This window comes from Mobula hypostoma, chromosome 1 (assembly GCF_963921235.1).
Source record: "Mobula hypostoma chromosome 1, sMobHyp1.1, whole genome shotgun sequence".
Classification (NCBI taxonomy): Eukaryota; Metazoa; Chordata; class Chondrichthyes; order Myliobatiformes; family Myliobatidae; genus Mobula; species Mobula hypostoma.
The window spans coordinates 71,534,960-71,554,846 of NC_086097.1; the positions used below are offsets into that span (position 1 = coordinate 71,534,960).

Consider the following 19,887-nt stretch of genomic DNA (forward strand, 5'->3'; position numbering starts at 1 on the left):
AGCATGTTTTTGGTGTGTCAGTGCTGCTGAATAGCCCTATTAACAATTCCTATAACTTACTGCCTGCCTCACTGGAAATGGGTGTGGGGAAAGGGGAATATTGACACTTATCATTTTTGTATTCTCAATTGAGCTCAATGTTAATTTTTACCAATAAAATTTTACATAAACATGGATAACTCTTCTTAGAACATGATGGGTACTCATTTATCTCTTCTTCTGAAATCATTTTTCTGCAACCCTCTTTAATTCTGAATGCCTAATTCTCTGTTGGACACCTCACACTTATTTATATAGATTGGTTGTGACTTAATGTCATCAAAGGATCATAGATATTTAGAGCACTGATGGAAGCTACTTGGAGCAAATTTCAACTAAAGAGGAGATATGTGGACGAATCCTTTTGGCTTTGGTTGTTATCTTACCTGCATGTCCCAGTAATTTCATGGATCTGGATATGTGCACAAAGCTCCCCCTTTCTGAATGTGCTACTCAATGTATCATGTGAGCAACTTGTACAGGAGAGTAATGACAAGCAGTGACACATCTCTAACTAGAGAGACCCCAACACCTACCTTTGCCATTCAGTGGCATTGTCATTATTAAGCTCCCCCAGCAGCAAAGCCCATTGAGAACAGAGTCAACTGCAAGATCCACATAGATAGGGTGGCTATAAGAGCAGGCCATATTCTGGGTGTGCTGTGATTTATCTAATGACAAATCCACATCAACTACAAGACCTGTCAGGAGGATAATGGAATGTTCTTTTTATCAGTTAAATGGATATGTTCAGCTAAAGTAAGGCTTGATAAGCTTAGTAACCATTCAGAACAAAGCTGCCTGCCTGAACGGCACTCCATTCACAATTCTGAACCTTCATCCCCTTCACCGCCTGCATTGTGTGTCATCTGTAAAATGCACTGTGCTACTTGCCAGCTACTCTAACCGCATTTCTGAAATACAGAATTGTACCACAAGGAAGAGCCAAGGCAGCACAAAGCACCACCATCTGCAGATTCCCCTCTACTATACACCAGCCACCCTTAAAAATAAACCACCAGAGCTTCATCGTCAATGGGTCTGACTCCTGGGACTCCATTCCAACGAGTCCTGTACGAAGTTCAAATTTCAAGGTTCCAAGTAAATTTATTATCAAAGTGCATGTATGTTATCATATACTACCTCGAAATTCAATTAAAAAAGACAAACTGTCAAAATACAGTAAACAAACAAACAAACAAATAAATCAATAAATAAGTGAGTCCACAGGTTGTGGGATCAGTTCAGTGCTGAGGTGAGTGAAGTTATCCACGCCGGTTCAAGAGCCTGATAGTGAAGTGTAATAACTGTTCCTGAACCTGGTGGTGTGGGGCTTAAGGTTCTTGTACCTTCTTCCCAATGAATTCGGGATGGGCATTAAACACAGCTTTGCTACAGACAAAAATAGTGATAAATTAAATAGCATTACCTTGGTATTTTTGCTTTCCCTAATTGAATTACTTCAGACATCTTGGATGGGATTCCATTTGCCACTTTTCTACCTAACTGACCAGACCTTTGATAGTTCAGTGCTATCTCCAACTTCCTTTCCCTTATTAGCCACAGACTAATTTTTATTTCATCAGAAACATTCTTAACCTTAATGTCAAACTTAAGTCTAACTCAGTTACATAATACATGAAAAGAATAGGGCCAAAACCAGAGCCTGGCAGAACTGCTGGTCGGCGAGAAAAACAACCCAAACCAAAAGCTGTGTTTGAACCAGGACATTCATAGTCCGGTGAGGGTTAGGTCTGCAGCATTCAAGGCCTGTGTTCCAAAACTATACAGAAGTCTAGATGCTACCTATGGAAGGCTATTTTAAGGGCAAAACACAATTCCAGTTGAGATTAGGGATAGAATCGAATGCACATCAGCTCTGGCAGGTTCTGCACCCATTACTTTCTACAAAGCGAAGCCTAACATCATGAATGGCTGTGATGCTTCATTTCCAGATGAGCTCAAAGTATTTTATGCATGCTTTGAAAAGGAGAATAAAACTGCACGTGCAAATATCTGCAGCATCTGGAGACCCTATGATCTCTGTCTTGGAGGTCGACATCAGAACATCTTTCAAGAGGGTAAACCCTCACAAGGGCCTGATGGTGTACCTAGTAGGATACTAAAATCCTGTGCCAATCAACTGGCGGGAGTGTTCAAATACACCTTCAATCTCTCACTGCACCAGTCAGAGTTTCCCACCTGCTTCAAAAGGGTAACAATCATACCAGTGCCCAAGAAGAACACAGTGAGCTGCCCCATTGTCTATTGCCCAGTGCTACTCACATCTCACAAAATGCTGGAGGAACTCCGAAGTCGGGCAGCATCTATTGAAAAAAGTAAGCAGTTGATGTTTCAGGCCAAGACCCATCATCAGGACTTTTAATCAAGATTCCAGCGCCTACAGATTTTCTCATGTTTGTGGGACTCACATCTACTGGGATGAAGTGCTTGGAGAGGTTAACCATGGCTAAAATCAACTCCTGCCTAAGCAAGGACCTGGATCTGCTGCAACTTGTCTATTGCCACAATAGTTCTGCAGCAGATGTAATCTCATTGGCTCTATACTTGGCTTTGGATCACCTGGATAATAGTGATACCTACATTAGGCTGCACTTTATTGATTACACCTCAGCATTCCACATACTCATACCCTCTTTTCTAAACAACAAGTTCCAGAACCTGGGCCTCTATACTTCCCTCTGTAACTTCATCCTTGACTTCCTCATCCAGAAACCACAGTCTGTGTGGATCAGAAATAACATCTCCTCTTCACTGATAATCAACACTGGCACACTTCAAGGATGTGTGCTTATTAGCCCACTGCTCTACTCTCTTTGTACCCATGACTGTGTGGCTAGGCACAGATCAAACAGCATCTATAAATTTGCTGACAACTCAATTATTGTTGACAGAATTTCAGATGGTAACGAGGAAGTGTACAGGAGTGAGATAGATCAGCTGGTTGAGTGAATTTGCAGCAACAACCTTACATTCAACATTGGTAAGACCAAGGAATTGATTGTGGACTTCAGGAAGGAGAAGTCACAGGAACACATACCAGTCCTCATTGATCAGCAGTGGAAAAGGTCAGGAGTTTCAAGTTCCTGGGTGTCAACATCTCTGAAGATCTACCCTGGACCCAACATACTGATGCAACTCCAAAGAAGGCATGACAACAACAATACTTCATTAGGAATTTGAGGGGAATTGGTATGTCACCAAAGACGTTTGCAAATTTCTACTGATATACCATAGAGAGCATTCTAACTAGTTGCATCACTGTATGGTATGGAGAGGCCACTGCACAGGATCGGAAAAAACTGCAGAAAGTTGTAGAAGTCAGCCAGCTCCATCATAGGCACTAGCCTTCACAGGTTCGAGGACGCCTTCAAAAGGCGATGCCTCAAATAGATGGCATCCATCATTATGGACCCTCATCACCAAGGGTATGTCCTCTTCTCATGGCTACCATCAAGGAGATATGGGTGTGTCTTCTGTGGGACAAGCCCTTGAACCTCAAGATTCGACATGCTGTGCGATCAGAGACGATCTTCTGCACCCCTCTCTTATAACGCATGGTCATCCGAGAGAGTGTGACAACAACAGGAGTTCCTGACCATTTTTATGTTATGGACTGATGCCATTAAGCAAGGGGTCCATGGACCTCAGGTTGCAAACCCCTGAGGTATAGGATCCTGAAGACACACACTCAGCATTTCAGGAACAGCTTCTTCCCCTCTGCCATCAGATTTCTGAACGGACAATGAACCCATGAACAATACCTCATTATTTTGTTTTCGTTTTTCATTTTTTTTGTACTACTTATTTAATTTGTTTTTATTATTATGTATTGCAATGAACTGCTGCCGCAAAACAACAACTTTCATGCCATTTGTATGCCAGTGATATTAAACCTGATTCTGATTCTGACATTCAGCCACCATTACAAGTTGTACATTCCTCTGGGCCAATTTTGGATCAACCTTTCCAGTTTCCTTCAAATGCAGTAGCCTTTGCTTTTCTGACCAGTCCTCCAGCTGTGTATGTGTCAAAACCTTGCTAGAATCCACTTAATGACATCTAATCGTCTGATGATTCCATGTGTGTTTGATTCATCTGTGCCTTTCAAAATGAGGATTAATACTGTCATTCAAAATTATTTCTAATAATTTGACTAACCCTGTCATTTAAGCAACTATTCGTAAAGTAAACTCAGTTTGTGCTGGACAGGTTTGAATGAGCTGTGTTCAATTGATTTATCCCTTTCTTCCTTTTGAGTAATGGTCTCTCTCCTTTTAACAGTGTTTCTTTCCAGGTCTTTATGTTCAGTTAGGCCTACCTGGGCTTGGAGTCACACAGCCGGTCACGGGCACTATCCACATATGTACACTTGGTTAAAATATATTTCTCAGATTTTCTATTTGATGTAGAAAGATCTCATTCAGCCCATGTCTAAGGTGATTCTCAGAGAAAACACATCAATTACGCTTTAACATACAGCATTCTCTCTCAGTTTAACACAAGAGATTCTGCAGATGCAGAGAATCTAGAGCAACACACACAAACTGCTGGAGGGACTCGGCAACCTTGATGCAGGGTCTCGACCTAAAACGTTGACTGTTTAATCCCCTCCATAGATGCTGCCTGACCTGCTGAGTTCTTCCAGCAATTTGTATGTTTCTCACATGCCTATTAGCTCCACACACACGCAGATCAATTTTCCTTTCAGCCATCTACACTAGCAGAAATTTACAGAGCCCATTAACCTAACACCCGACAGTTGTGAGACGAAATTGGAGCACCCAGCTTAAATCCATGTACTCTCAACAAGAACGCACCAAGCCAACACACAAAGCACCCAAGGTTCAAACACAGTTGCTGGAAATCCAAAACAGTAGCTCTACCTTCCCTTTTTTTCCTCTTTATTACTTGTCTTGCTTCAATTTTATTAATCTTGTGTTTTCATGCAAATTGCCTGTGCTTTTATTCCTACCATTGAAGTTCATCCTTTTCACAAAATTTGCCACGATCAGAATTGCACTCCTTGCAACTCCCATTCTGAGAATTGGTGAGAAATTCATTGGGGGATCAACTGGAAAATCTAATGCTATTTCTTTTGCAGCAATACATCGGATTGCTTTCAAAAGACTGACAAATTGTTTGAATCTATCCAAAGCTAAAGAGGTTTCTGCCATAATACTATCATAATATGCAGGAAGTGTACCACCGAAAATAGCTGTTAGCTGTAAACCTTGCTGCAAGAAAAGAATTACAACCTAATATGGTGTATCCTGTTGAAATACTGCACAATACTCCCTGGTAGCTTGAAAAATTAACATTAAGTTAAAGTGGTGTACAATGATATCAACATTTATTTTCATAAGGAGAAATTATGATTCCATGAAAAGAAACAACTGCATGTACAGTATATATTAGTTCATTGCAAGGTCTTAATGATGAGATACTTCAAGAAGTTTAATTGATAGATTATTTTTCACATCCAATAATAGTTACAAACAATAACCACCAGCAATTAATTAATAAAGACTCACCAAAACTGTAAATTGACATGCATTTGAACTCCACAACGAAATTGTTCTTTAAATCAAAAGCATGTTAATGCTAAAAATCTGAAACAATATGGGGATATCTGGAGATTCTCGGCAGATCAGGCAGCATCTATGGAAAGAGAAACAATTATCGATCCAAGCCCCTAATTCTCCATCAGAAAAAATTTAGTTCAATAAAGATTATTTATGCCTCAAAAATGCCTCAGGTCACCATTTACAATGCCATATATGCTATTTCAACAAAAACGATTCAGTTAATCAAGTAGCTATGCAATAACTAAACACAACCTGCAATGAGCACGGCATAAACAAAGCATAACTAGTAGAAACAACATAGGAAAATATTATAAAACCTTAGTTCTACAAGCCAAGTGTTTGATATCCCAGTTCTGATGAAAGATCATAGATTCAAAACATATCTCCAATATATTGCTAACCCATTTAGCAATTATCTCCAGCATTTTCCATATGCAATTAATATACAGTATATCTCGTGCAATGGTTGAAATGGATCAAAGTTTAAATTCACATGCAAGAAAGCTCCAATCTCAACTAGAATATTCTAGGGAGCATAATGTTCCTAAGAAGGATATTTTGATTTAAAGAACTAAACAAATAGTTTCTCCTGAAAGAATGAGGAAAATCAGAGACAAATGATCTCTGGTGAAATCCTTTCTTGTTGCTCAAAACTTTAAGAACTAATTAACAATTATGAATGCATTATCTGCGTTTTCTCTCAGTTAGATAGATAGGATGTCTTTGGCCACTTTATTTTATCAAAAGAACTATTCTAACACAGTCTGTTGTTGGAATATAAGGCACAGAAACAACAAACAAAAGCCAGGGAAATGCATCCCATTTTCATTCCCCTCACCACTAAAAAAATGACCTTGCTAGACAATTTCTCTAAACAGATTTGTACCAAATCAGTCTCAACATAAACTGAGTGTAAGAACAGCTGTTTAATATTACCTTTAAAAATAAACACAATCACCATTCCGTGAATGTTGAAAAGCATGACTTTTAAACCATATATGTCATTATTGTTAGGTATCCTTCTGTAAACTGTGCACAAGAGTATCCAATGCACCACAAATGTAATAACTTGAGAACAGTAAGTAAAAAAAGTTAATCAGGTCAAATATAATAAATGGCTGAATGGAAATAGTTAATTTGTTTGCATTGTACATTTGTTCTGCATGTGCAGATTCCTGAATGTGTTCTTAATTAATTGCACTGTAAATAAATGTTAATAAATCACATTAAAAGCTTTGCTTGTGTAATCTCACACTTAATTCACAAAACAGGGAGAATGTGAATATGCAATTTTTAGTAAATACAGACCAAGGGTATTGTTTTATTTTATGAATGCAAAGACACAGTGCTAGATAAAGCAGTAGATTGTTAATTAAAACATGAGGTAATTGTTGGTTTTAACTTACTCAATATCCTCTATCTTTCAATGATGCCTACACATTCTCACATAAGTAATTAGCAAGCACTACACTATATACTTAAATTAGCATGTATGGTGTTGCTTTCTAACCTGGTATCAGCTTCTTTATACTATATACGACATAATGAAATTATATTGATGTAGACATGAGCATTTATTGGCCAAACAATCACGTTGATTGGGAAAATAACTAAATATATTATTTGATCAAAAAAGAGTAAAATACAGACCTTTTGTTTCAACTTGTTCTTACCTGCATTTTGATTTCATATGCATTTTAGAACTCCTAAGCATCCAAGTTTGTACATTGGGTACCATATCTTCTGTAGGTATGGTACTACATTTACTGTACATCTGAAAAAACACCGTTTGTCAATCTGCATGCCTGGAAATGTAGCAATGATGGTACAAAATAATAATGCACTTCAAGATAATGCATTAAACTGTTATTTTTTGCAACATGATATCTCTCAGCATCAAGAAAGCTATGTTAAAAATTACAAAATTGGAAAATTATTTTGTTTTAAAATATGAACTTAGTAATCATACATATTAAGGTATAATGAATCTATTAATTTATGCACTTTTAAATAAAATTGACTTTCTCATCTCCTTTATTTTTATTATGTAAACAAAACACTCTTGTTTGCCATATACATTATGGATACCATGTGGTGATCAGGATTTCACAGCAGAAATGTGCATTAAAAATAAAACAAAGATTGCCCATTCATCTCATACTATAATGTTATCTAACTGAAGTATGCACATTTTTGTTTTATAATATTAATTGTGAAACAGTTGGGTTTTCAAATTATGAAGAATGAGATGCTTTTTGTTGGATATCTTACATTTCGGAAGGAATTGGAACTGTTGTGTGTTCTGTGCCCAGCTCCAAGCATTTCTTGTCATACACTGACATTTCCACTTGCCACAGATCAAACCATCCACATGGCCAATGTGACTGAGACTGCTCAATTAGCTGCAATTGGTGCCAAATTACAGACAGTTTTGTGTAGTCAACTGAAATCCAATAAAAACTGGGATAATATAGCTCAAAGTTGTTTGAGTTGAAGAAGCAGCAAATTGTGCAGATGAATCATCCCATCTGTCTAAGCTTTATAATACCCCAGATTCCTTAGGTAAAAGAGTATTATTCTAAATCATACAAAACCTATTCTAGAGAATGAGGTTTAAATTTATCTCACATTTAAATTTCTTCTAAAATTTATCAAATAATCTTTTTAAAAAATTCAGCCATATTAATCTTTTACTATTTAGATTAAATATTACATTTGAATATCACTTATTTTGTTATACAAGAACTGAGCAGTGAGGTTCTGTTATGTTGTTCAGATTTAATTATGTTACCTTATGACTGATGAAGAAAAACAAAGATAAATCTTCACAACCTCAGAACACCTCAAAATCCTTCATAACCAACAAAGCACTTCTTGGAATGGACTCAGGTTGCAGTGTAGGAAATCTGGTTGCCAGTTTGTACATGTTAGGCAGCAACGTGAAAGTGTCTGTATAATGTATTTTAGTGGCGTTAATTGAACAATGTGCATTGGCTAGGACATCAAGGATAATTTACTTGCTCTTCTTCAATTTTTTTTGCTACCTCAATACGATCTGAAACATCTGATCTGAAACATTGCACTTCTGACAGTGCAGTATTCTTATCATCCTGCATTGAGTGTCAGCCTATGTTTTTTTGTACTAAAGAGCTTAGAGCAAAACAAAGAATCTTAACATTTCATAACTATATTTTAAAGATTATTCATCAAGGAAACTTTTAAAGTATCATTGTAATTTTTTCCTAAATAAATCTAACTTCTGCAGTCAATGTGCATCAAATAATGATTATATATTTTCAGTACAAAAACAATCCTACGCTTATTCCACTACTTGTTAGCAATGGGAAGACTTCCAACTGCAGTTAGCTATTGTTTGATCTGCTTAGCTGCGTTAACACCATAGCGGAAAAAAAACATAGCCCGACAGCAATTGTACCTGTTTATTCCTGGGGGTGGGGGGAGGGGGAAACTTTCAACTGCAAAGTACTCAGATGCAGCGAGCACTGAAACTGCATTTGATTATATAAACTACATTCAAATGTAAGTGTGTTTACGTTGAAATCTTAATGATGTTCAGATCTTGCCGCTCTTGTTCAAACATGCAAAGGCGTTTTAAAATCATTTTGTTCATTAAGATGGAAATAAAGTGTTCATAAACTCACCCAACATATATACATAAATCTATAATGGTTTTGACGTTTACGTTGGAAAAATCAGATTAAAAATATCCCTGAAAGCAATTACTGATCACGTGTGGGCAATGAAACGTCAACCGAGGTGACATATTTTGTAATGTTATTAGGTGTTTTGTATGAATGCCAAACTTAACGGTAAGAATCGTGGAACGCTTCCCTCATACCAATTGGGAAGCGAGGTGAAAGACCTCTATTTTACATTCTCAGTTAATTGGGGATTATTATATGCCAGTTAATTTCAAAGCAAACGTCAAGAAACTGTTTTGATAAGTAAAATTATAAATTTGAAAGACTCTCAATGAAATGTGCTAAAATATTAGTATGCTGATGTTCTGTGAAAAAAAATTGAAGCAGTTGTGAAGATTGTGTTAACCGAGGTATGCCAAAAGCGGTAAAGACTTCAATCTAATCAACAATTACGTTTAAAAAAAGATAAGCGATGATTATTCGAGATCATTATGTCCAACTGAAAAATCATACTGTGGAAGAGCATATTACTTTATTCCCCCTCCCCCGCCAACATGTTTTTTGTAAGGGAGAAATTTGCGGCTGATCCACATCTGTTTACAGAAATTAAGCTCTTGATAACGTGAAACGTACTCCAAAGTATTACCATGTTGCTTATAGTAAAGTAAGTTTGAAGAAATTATTAACAGTAAGCGGCTAGTACGTAATTTTAACTAGAACTAGAACAGTAAGTCAGCGTGAACGAGTTGGGCCAATCGTTTATTCCATGTTATGATCTATTCTCGGAAGATAAACTGTTACAAGTCAAAATACTTCGGTGGCAATTTCTAATAACGCAACTCAATTACAGTTTATCGAATAACAAATAGGACACACATCGCATTATCACGTTATTATTGCGGCACTTGTTTTAAATGAAGCAAGAGAAATAATCTTAAGAAATGTCTAAACAACACAAGATTAATTTCAGCAAATTTCAATGGTGATGCAATGCATATTTTATCAAGGGATGTGTTATTTTTAAAATCCTAAATAAAATGTAGTTAATGCTAAATGTGTTAATGCAACTGATACATAAAACTGTAACTGTACCTCGAAGATTGCTAGATTACCCCAGAGTTACTAGCGAACTATTTTAGAGTTTAGATATACAATTTTTAAATGGGGGAAAAGAACTGACAGTTATTCTTACTGAAAATAAGTGAGTAAATGGACATCGATGTGTGTATAGTTGTGCATAGGTTTGATTATGTCAATTCGATAATGGAATACAACCTTTACTTCAGTCCAGGTTAAGGTTCGCTATTGTACAACGACATCAAACATATGTAAGGCACTTAAAACATTTTGTATACCGTTAAGTCTGGGGGAAAAAAAGAACCGAACAGACAGCAAACCCTCAGCTTCTGCTCTTGTGAACTTTAGATAAAATGTTTCCTTTTAATACAGTAATTTTCAAAAACTATTGAACTGTTGCGAGAAGGGATACTTCAAGAAATTCAATCTCAAGAATGTCTCTAGCCTTTCTCCTTTATCTCACACAAGATTGCTTTAGCGTGTTTAACAATAGCAATTCCCACTCCGGCAGAGAGGTGCTATTTACCGTCCACAAGTAACGGCGCCGAAACATGCTTTTATTCTACAAGGGAGCACTTTATGCTATGGATGTCACATTTTTTCCCTGCACTATAACCAACATTTCATTCATCACATTCATCCTTTCTACGGACAACATTTCTTGTTGTCTTAAGTTCGCTTCTATGACACCATCTCGGACAATAACTTCCATATCCTCCAAGCGAAAGCATTGCACCTAAATAATCACAGCGCCAGCGTGGTCATAAGGACATATTTAATTATGTTGAGAGAGCGAAGATACCTCTGGGCAGGTGCAATGACTTTAGAAAGAATCTAGCTTCACAGATTCGTCTGATGCCGGAGGAAGTATAAGTGAGAATTCATCCAACCCAGCAACGGAGCGCGGCTGCCGCCTCACGTCCTCTACTTGTGTGGCTGGATACTCCCGGCACACCCGCCCGACACCAGGAATGTTTTACTTGTAATCTCCTGCATTTTCTTGCAGTTTGACGTGGGTTTAAACATTTGTATTTGTTTTTGCTAATCCGGGTACAATATAAGAGAGCATTAAAGTTTACGTGGATGAAGGTGTTATTTGCAAATTGCTGGAATTTGAATAATAGCTTCATTTTAAAGCAATAAAGGCGGGGGCTGGTGGTGTTGGTAACATGAGTCGCGTTTTTGTACTGCAATTCTGTTGTCTAAACATTCGACGGCTCTGATGCCGTAAACAGGCGTGAGACTTACTTCTAAAGTTTAGACGTGAGAAACACTTTCAAATTACATAACATGTAGTCACATAGAAATGTGAGGGGAACATCTCCATTTTCCTTTTGCCTCTGAAACTCGCGGGTTGCCGTTGACGTGTTAAGAATTGTCACCGCCTGCTTCTGACGTTGTAAATGTTTTTGTTTCTGTAACCTGTTTTCACTTCAGCAAGACAAACGTTTCTTAAAGCACAGCTGTATTGTCGTAAACATATGTTAGTGCATTTTACTTACACAGCAAACCAGAGAAAACAAACAGCCAGATTAATACGCAATATTGGGTGTGAGCTTAGTACAAAAAAGACCGTGATTTCAGTCTTTTTCTCTGGTGTTGGTATGTGAACTGAAATAATTCCGAAATATCAGTCCCTTGTATTTCTACCACTTTTCTCAGAAAGGTCAGATCAAACAAGTTACATAATACGTCTACACCGTGTAAATCTTCAATTTGCTGGGACTGATTTTACGGTACCGTATAATTACTGGAATTCTGTCTGATCTGCTCACTTGGCAATATAATATTTGTATTATTTTTGAATTGTGTATGTCAAAATAAATATATTTAATAACAATTAGCAAAGTGTATATCCAATAATGCAGATTGTTTCATAAATAATAGTAAGTGTGGAAATAATAACAATGACTACTTTAATATCCACAGAGATCAAAAATATCTAGTGTTCTGCAAACTCTTTCTTTTCATGTTGACGTTTAATAAGCGTAATATTTCAACGATTATTCGGACAGATTATCCAATTCTTTGCAAAGACTATCACTTTACCAACATTAAATGTAATTTTCAAATAGTTCTAAAATGACTTTCTAAAAATGCATACAAGCTCACGCAAACCGCCATGCTTCTCTTCAATCTTCAGGTTTAAAGTTGACCAATATCTCGTATGGAAATTCACCAAAAAAGACCCGAGCAGTTAAAGTGGATTGCTTAAAAGCATTGTTTAATTTTCTGTAGGGTGTATATTCTTGCAATTAATTTGAAGTATTTATTTCGATCTTATTGTCTCGAAATGAACCCCACCACGGTGAACAAAGTCTCCCAAAGTTTCAGACTTGGATTGTATTTTGGAAGCACGTGATTATTTGGAATTTAAGCATTTATTTGTGTGGAAATGTGTCTCAATTAGCTCCCAAGGCAAGATTTTACATACTGCGAATGTTTGAAATCCTCTCACCGTGTACTTCGCCTGGGTATAAAATATCAGAAATACCTCTTGAAGCTTTTCATCGGTGCCAGAGGAGTTTCATTGTACCGCCCACTCAACTGCTTCGATAAAGAAAATATACTAAATATGCGCATTCTTTTGATTAATACTATATCAATTTCTTGCCGTCTCTGGATTGGAACTATACTATGTGTTAATTTGGACTTTGATTAAAGACCGTAGTGCGATCACAAATCACCTTTTTGTCTGACTTGATGCTTGGCTAAACCACAGACTAACATTAAACAAGATCACATTCAAGTTAAGAAAATATTGTTATTTTACTTTAATTGGGACAATTGGACTCCCGCGTGTTGGAGCCTTGGTTTTAAGCAACGGAACGGAAAACTGGAATGACACCACTTTGCACTTTAACAATCGGATTACATCAGGGTACAAGTTGTTTGTTTAACCCGACAGCACTCTGCACCCCGTCGCATGCTTTACACACTCATTAAAACGATTATTCACGACCTGTCGACTGTTTTCTAGTTCATTCACACGACGCCCTTAGCATTAGCTCAGGCTATTGGGCAAGCGAGTCAGCGGAAAGAAAAGATCAGTACTTCCACCCACGCTGCCCAAGCCAGTCTCGGACTTTACAGGTCGGAACAGCCCAGGAGAATCGTACGCGCTCATGTGCGCGCATCCACCCTGCCCAGCAGAAATCGTAATTTGAGTGCCTTACAATGAAAGATAACATCCCCAACTCTGCAATACTTTCAACATGCTATCAGTCGAATATTCTCATTATACCTTCTGGTTTTGATCTCACTAGTATCAGTGATAATCACAAAAAGTAAAGCTAGTCTGCGTTAAACGTTTTGCTTGAGTATACTGCGGGCAGACACCAGAGATTAATAAGTGTTCCGGTGAAAAAAAATTATCACAATAACAATTTATAATTCAATAAAATGTGGCTAGAGATTAAGAACTGGTATTTAAAATAATCATCGGAGTCAATTAAAATATTTAAAGTAACAAAACAAACTGAAATGGTGCTGATTTCCGATTGCTGATCAATTATCTAATACAGCACAGAAAATGACATCAGCTTTACCATCAACCGGCACAATTGCAAGTTTTCAAGTCGAATGACTCTTTTAATTGTTTATGGGATTAGACGTGGCGTATATTTTAAAGCGGCATTTCATATGATTCAGTTATCGAAGGTTCATATGAAATACTCTATATTTCCCTTGTCTACTTTAAAATCGTACATCCAGAATCAAGCGGTATTATTCATTTGTTAAACGCAGTCATGTTTAACAGTGCTGCTACCAATATAATTAGTAGGTAAAAATACTTTTATGGCACGTTCCCTCGATTATAAGAGGCTTGTTTCAAAACAATACGGTAACATGAACGCAAGCCAATGGCTATGGAAGTAATTGCGTAAAATATTTCATAAATAGATAAACACACAAGTCAATACAAACCAAAACCTGTGTAATTTGTGACCAGCTCCTGATAAATGATTCATTTTACATGTGTGGTTAACTTGTTTACCTATTGTTAGGAACGGACGTTTCATCGCACTACGCACATAGTTTCACTAAGTCAATTTCAGAGTCGATATAGTCTAGGCAACTGGAATGAGTAATTAAGTATAAGCCTAACAGAAAATGATTATTATTCTTTTTGGCTATGGGATCACCGCTTAAAGGACATGTAATTTGTCGCGGTTTGCATTGCAATAATAATTTTAAGTATCATGAGTCACAAATTCAAATTGTTAGCTCGCATACGGGTATTTAAATTAGGTATTTGTTTGATATGAATGTGCTCAGAATAATTCTACTTTCAGCAATGAGTTTTAGCCAAGTATACTTTTCAACTATCTGTTTGATTTGAGCAAGTGGAATGTGTTTTCAACAACGTTATTTGCAAATGTGTGCAGCAGTCCGAGGTTTATGCACATTAAGTTTCCTGTCAGAGTCGAACCTTCTTGCATGCTTCCGCAAATAAATCCCCACCGAGTCCCAAATGACTTATAGAATGCAATTGCATAGGGGTGTGCTCTCCATTTCCTGAACATATCAACTAATCAGAGTAGTAAATTCTTACTTACGCTATGTCAATAATGTTTAATGCCGCTACTACTCAAAACGTGGGAAGCTCTTATGAGCATTTTAGCTAACTTCGTTTTTCTTATTTGGATCATTTCATAGTTAGGTCAACCTTCAGGGCAAAAGACAAAGCTTCTTTCTCTGTTTTCGCTCCATACTATAGAACGTATTAGCGTGGAAAACAGTTTGAATCTCTTTTAAAAGAAATAGGAATTGCAATGTTCATAAGAAAAATAAAAAATGTTATACATCATCAGAAACTAATTTGAGTAAGGGGAGAGTTGGGTCATTAGAGAAAATTATTGTAGAAAATTGCATGACGCAGTAACTATTAATGCAGTACGACAAAGTGTAGTCTAATTATTGAAGCAATTACCAGCATTTTATATTAAATATTGAAGTGTGAACTTTGCTGTGCTTCGGCAGCGTTCACGGCAAATATGAACGGTTTTGACATTTCAATGGGAACATTTAGGACAAGCTCTTGTACAGTACGCATCTCATTGTTTTCTTGAACACTGAATTTGATGAAGCAAAAATGTTTTTTATTAGTTTGAAGATTTTCTTTCCGGCGTATTTGTGATGTAGCGCATACACTTACACTTGAGTCTACAGCGCTTGACCTTCAAGTGTTTCGCAGATACTCATCAAAACAAAATTATAAATAATGAAACTGCAATTGACTATGTCATATTATATGAAAAATCAACTTCCATTCAGTTTCCACGGAATGCCTGAAATACGAAACGTTGACATACAGAGCATATATAGGGAGTAGGTAACAGATACAAAATGCTGGGGGAACCCTGCGGGTCAACAAATACAAAATTCCACAATTTCTAACACATACGTTATTCCCCCAGCATCTTGTATGAGTTATTCTGGACTTCCAGCATCTGCAGAAACTCCTGTGTTTAGCGCGTGTTCACTCCACCGACTTTCCTACCAAAATCGTTGTGTCTTTCGATAGAAGGTGATCTAAATGAACTCCTCGCGTGAATATTCCTACACTGGGCGTGTGGTATCGCATCAACTTATTTCTTTTGTTTAAAAGGTCGCCTACATCTGCGTTCACACAGCAATCTTGTTTTATGTTCAGTAGAAGTGCGGATTCCTGGGCGAAATAATACTAGGCTTTGGCAAAACTGACTGATGAACGATTAATTCTTAAATAAACTTTCACAGTTAATGGAGAATTCTCACTGAATTTATTCATAAACTCCAAATTCCAATTATAAATTAGTATCTGTAATTTTGTACCTAAACTATGACAGAATCGACAAAACCCACATTCACGCTGTTTTTAAAAAGTCCGATCCCTATCATGAAAATCATTGTTTTCTACTAAATGTCCTTTAAGAAGAAAAAACCATATAGCAACGATTTTTAGGAAATCTAACATTCGACATTTAGGGACGGTCGTGGTTGTGAAGTACCGTTAAAGTACATATTTGCGTCACCACACAGCATTTTATCTGCATTGTTAATCTGTCTTTAAAATCTATTTAGTGAACGTTTAAAACTCTTCGTTAATAATATAAATCGAGTTTTCAGTAGAATTTTTACATAAAAAAAGAACGATGGATTGCTGAGAAATGACAGCGTGATTACAATTTAAACGATGAAAATGCGATTGCCTGAACGACATATGATATTCCAGATGTCAAAATATTAAGTGTTAATGAAAATGCAAAAAAAGGAAAAAAATAAATATGACGATATTAAAAATGTACCGATACGCGTTTAAATTATAGTCCAAATATATTTACATTCTAAAATGACACAGAATCTTTATTGCTATTAAATAAAAAGCCGAATAATTTTTAAAGATTAATGACCGGGCACAACGCGCAGTAAATAGTTTAAAATCATTTCTATAAAGCAAAACATTTGCTAACAAAGATTTGCATGTTCGCATTCTACCAGCTGTCCAAATAACACTTATATTTTTATATATTTAAATAGGTTTGCGGGGAACCCCGGCAACAATTTTGGTTGAAAAATTGGGCATGTGAATTCTTTTGAAGTAATATTGAACTGTTGTTCAAACGGTGTAATGGTTCCTTAGTGTCGACCCGCCCTTGCCTTGTTAGAATAGCAAGATACTGTGGGATGGATTCCATTCCCATCCGCGCTAAAGTTTATCAGTGCACGTCTGAAACCCGAATCTACTAGGCAAGTGGAAGTGCGTCTAGTCCCGGCTTTGGAGTCAAGTCGAACTCCCGAGTTCGAATTTATATCACAATGTTGGAGACCGTGAGAAGCGAAACGGCTTGGTGCCGATAGTGGTGTAAATGCGTAATGTTGAAAAGACAATCGAATACATGCATTATGTTTTTGAAACACAGACACAAGCTGTGAAGGAAAGCGAGAGAAGAAAAAAAAAGAGATATTGAAAGAGACCTGTTGTTAGTGTCTCATTGCTTTATCAACAGCGCCCCCACGCTACCATTGACTGCGGTCATAATCTATTTTTGAAAAGGTTAGCAGTTGTCAAAGATAAAATCAAAACAGCAAAGAAGCTAAACTTACCTGTCCTCTAACGGCGTAATCACTACTTTTTAAAGACATTGCAAATTATATTTGTGATTATTCCTGCTAAACGTGCAACATGATGCTTGGAGGGGTTTAGATCTTGCAAACTCTCGTGTGATACATAAATAACTCTTTTTTGCTCTTTTGTGAAATTTCCTCGGATTTTAAATAAAGAGAAATGCGAACATTTCCATAATGGAAGTATAATATAACCACTGAAAATAAACTCCATATATTGAGCTAACAGCATTAAACACCGCAAACAAATTGTCCTGTCACAGTCAATAATGTTGAAGTCCTGGCACTCATGTGAGATCCGGTCTAGGTATAATCACACAGAGTATGAAACAATTAGGAATGTTTGTATGCAAATAAATGCGTTTTCAAACACATTTCACTTGTAAGATTATATGCAAAATACTTTACTTTCAGTGGGCAGATATACCACTTTGGATGTCTTCATTTCGTTAAGGTCACCGCTGCTGTTTTTTCTATGTAGGTTGAAATGTTATTTTCAAGATGATTACTCTCTATCCATCATAATTTGTGGTTACAATAAAATACATACGACCAGTTATAATTACGCAAAATATGTATGTATAAGTGATCAGAAATAAAAAGAATGTTTATATATATAAAAAAATATATATAGTAATTTGAAAAATGATTCCATGTTGCGGTCTGAATACAAAGAATTAAGTATCACGATTGACTTATCAAAACGTTGCGTTATTTCAATAAATGACATGTATCCAACGTTTTATTCTTTGCCGTTAAGCAGCTGTAAAAGAAACATGTAAAACTAAAGCGTATGGCGTACCCTAATGAAATTGCCCAAAGCAGCAAATAATCCATGGCGAAATTGTTGAGTAAATAAATATCGTACGTCTATAATATCCGCAGTCCTCAGTGAACCAAATGCTTCAATATCCGTCCCACGAGATAAAAAAATGTAATATGCATATTTTAATCGCAACTAACGTACAGCACTTTTTATTGCACTAACACAGCGTTTGAAATTAATTCCAAGTGATAAATTTTACATTATTAATGATGCACATTCACAGGTTTTCACTTTCCATAGCGGTGCAGTAATTTTAACATGAACAGCCACATGATTACAATAAACTTGTGAATTCATATTTCAAATAAAATTGTAAGATACTTTAAAATTCAAGAATTTAAAGAAAATGTAAGTACAACCACGTGTTGACGTGCGGTTTCTCTATGCAACCCGATGATGTACAAGACTGAGTAAATTAAAAAAATTAAACAGGGATATTAGATTTCAAGAAAATCAAGCTAATTGTGTGTGTGCTTTCTGTTACGTAATTTTAACAGTATGTAGGAAAAATGAAACACGTGCATGTGCCAGTTTTTGGTAATTATTCAGATCCACTTAATTTGTCAACAATTCTATATTTTCGATTTGTTTTTGTTTAGATTAACAACAATTGTTTCACCCAGAAACCTGTATGCTGAATGTTCTCTAAAATACTTACATCAACATTTAGTAATAAGATACAATTTGATGATTATCAAGACGTAAATACAAAGACAATCTTAAAACGGTATTCGACAATGTATAGGTCGCACATTAATTGTATTTAGTCGCTCCTAATCTTTATATATTAATTGACAAAGTTGCGTATAAAATTGTTTTAACGATGGCCGTCATCACAACTAAAGTTAGTAGGAACGCGTTTGAAATACTGAACTATTTTAAAATAGTAAAAAAGTATTCTGAAGTGATCGGTTAAGAGGTGTTATTCAGCAAAATTTGATTTTTAAAACTTACAATTAAGTGTCGGCTTATAAGTAATTGCATCCTATTTGTAAAAAGAAAGATAAAACTTGCAATGCAATGATTTGCCTTCTTGATCATTGGTTGTTTCCTAAGCGCGTTGCCTCTGACAGAATAAATAACAGGTTGATTCCTTTGATTAATATGTTGATTTCAGATATTGCATTGTCCTTCACTGGTTACCTATCTAGTATAGCATGAACGTCCGCTTTTAGTCTGGTTTCCATGTCTTTATCATCCGTTTCAAGGCAATTGCGGTGAAGCCTGGCCAGTAAGGTTTACAGTACACGAGAACTGCGAACCCCAGGCACCATTCACACATCCTTTAAACCTCCAGCGATCTTCACCTTCACCCTATCTAACCCGGGAACACCAATTTTGACCTAAGCATGTCGAACCGAAATTTCCACCTCGACTTAACGAATCAATTTCTAACATATCCCACCAAGTAAGCGGACTAACAAGCAAAATTATTTTTGAGTAGTCACATATATATATATATGGTTTATACTTAGAACGTTTTTGTTGATGGGGAAATGCAGTTAACCAACGAAACGTGTACTATGGAAAACCGTATTTAGAAAGAGAACATAAAGTAGGAAAA

At 36.4% G+C, this 19,887-nt stretch overlaps 1 long non-coding RNA gene across 1 annotated transcript in view; it reads right to left on the reverse strand.

Annotated features, from left to right (window-relative positions):
• Positions 1 to 19,887, reverse strand: part of LOC134357051 (uncharacterized) — a 32,585-nt gene that overhangs the window by 11,477 nt on the left and 1,221 nt on the right. Inside the window, exons 2-3 of the long non-coding RNA XR_010020497.1 lie at positions 7,322 to 7,422; positions 5,595 to 5,721 (exon numbers count right to left, since the gene is read on the reverse strand). This is a non-coding gene — a long non-coding RNA (uncharacterized LOC134357051). The remainder of the gene's footprint in view (positions 1 to 5,594; positions 5,722 to 7,321; positions 7,423 to 19,887) is intronic.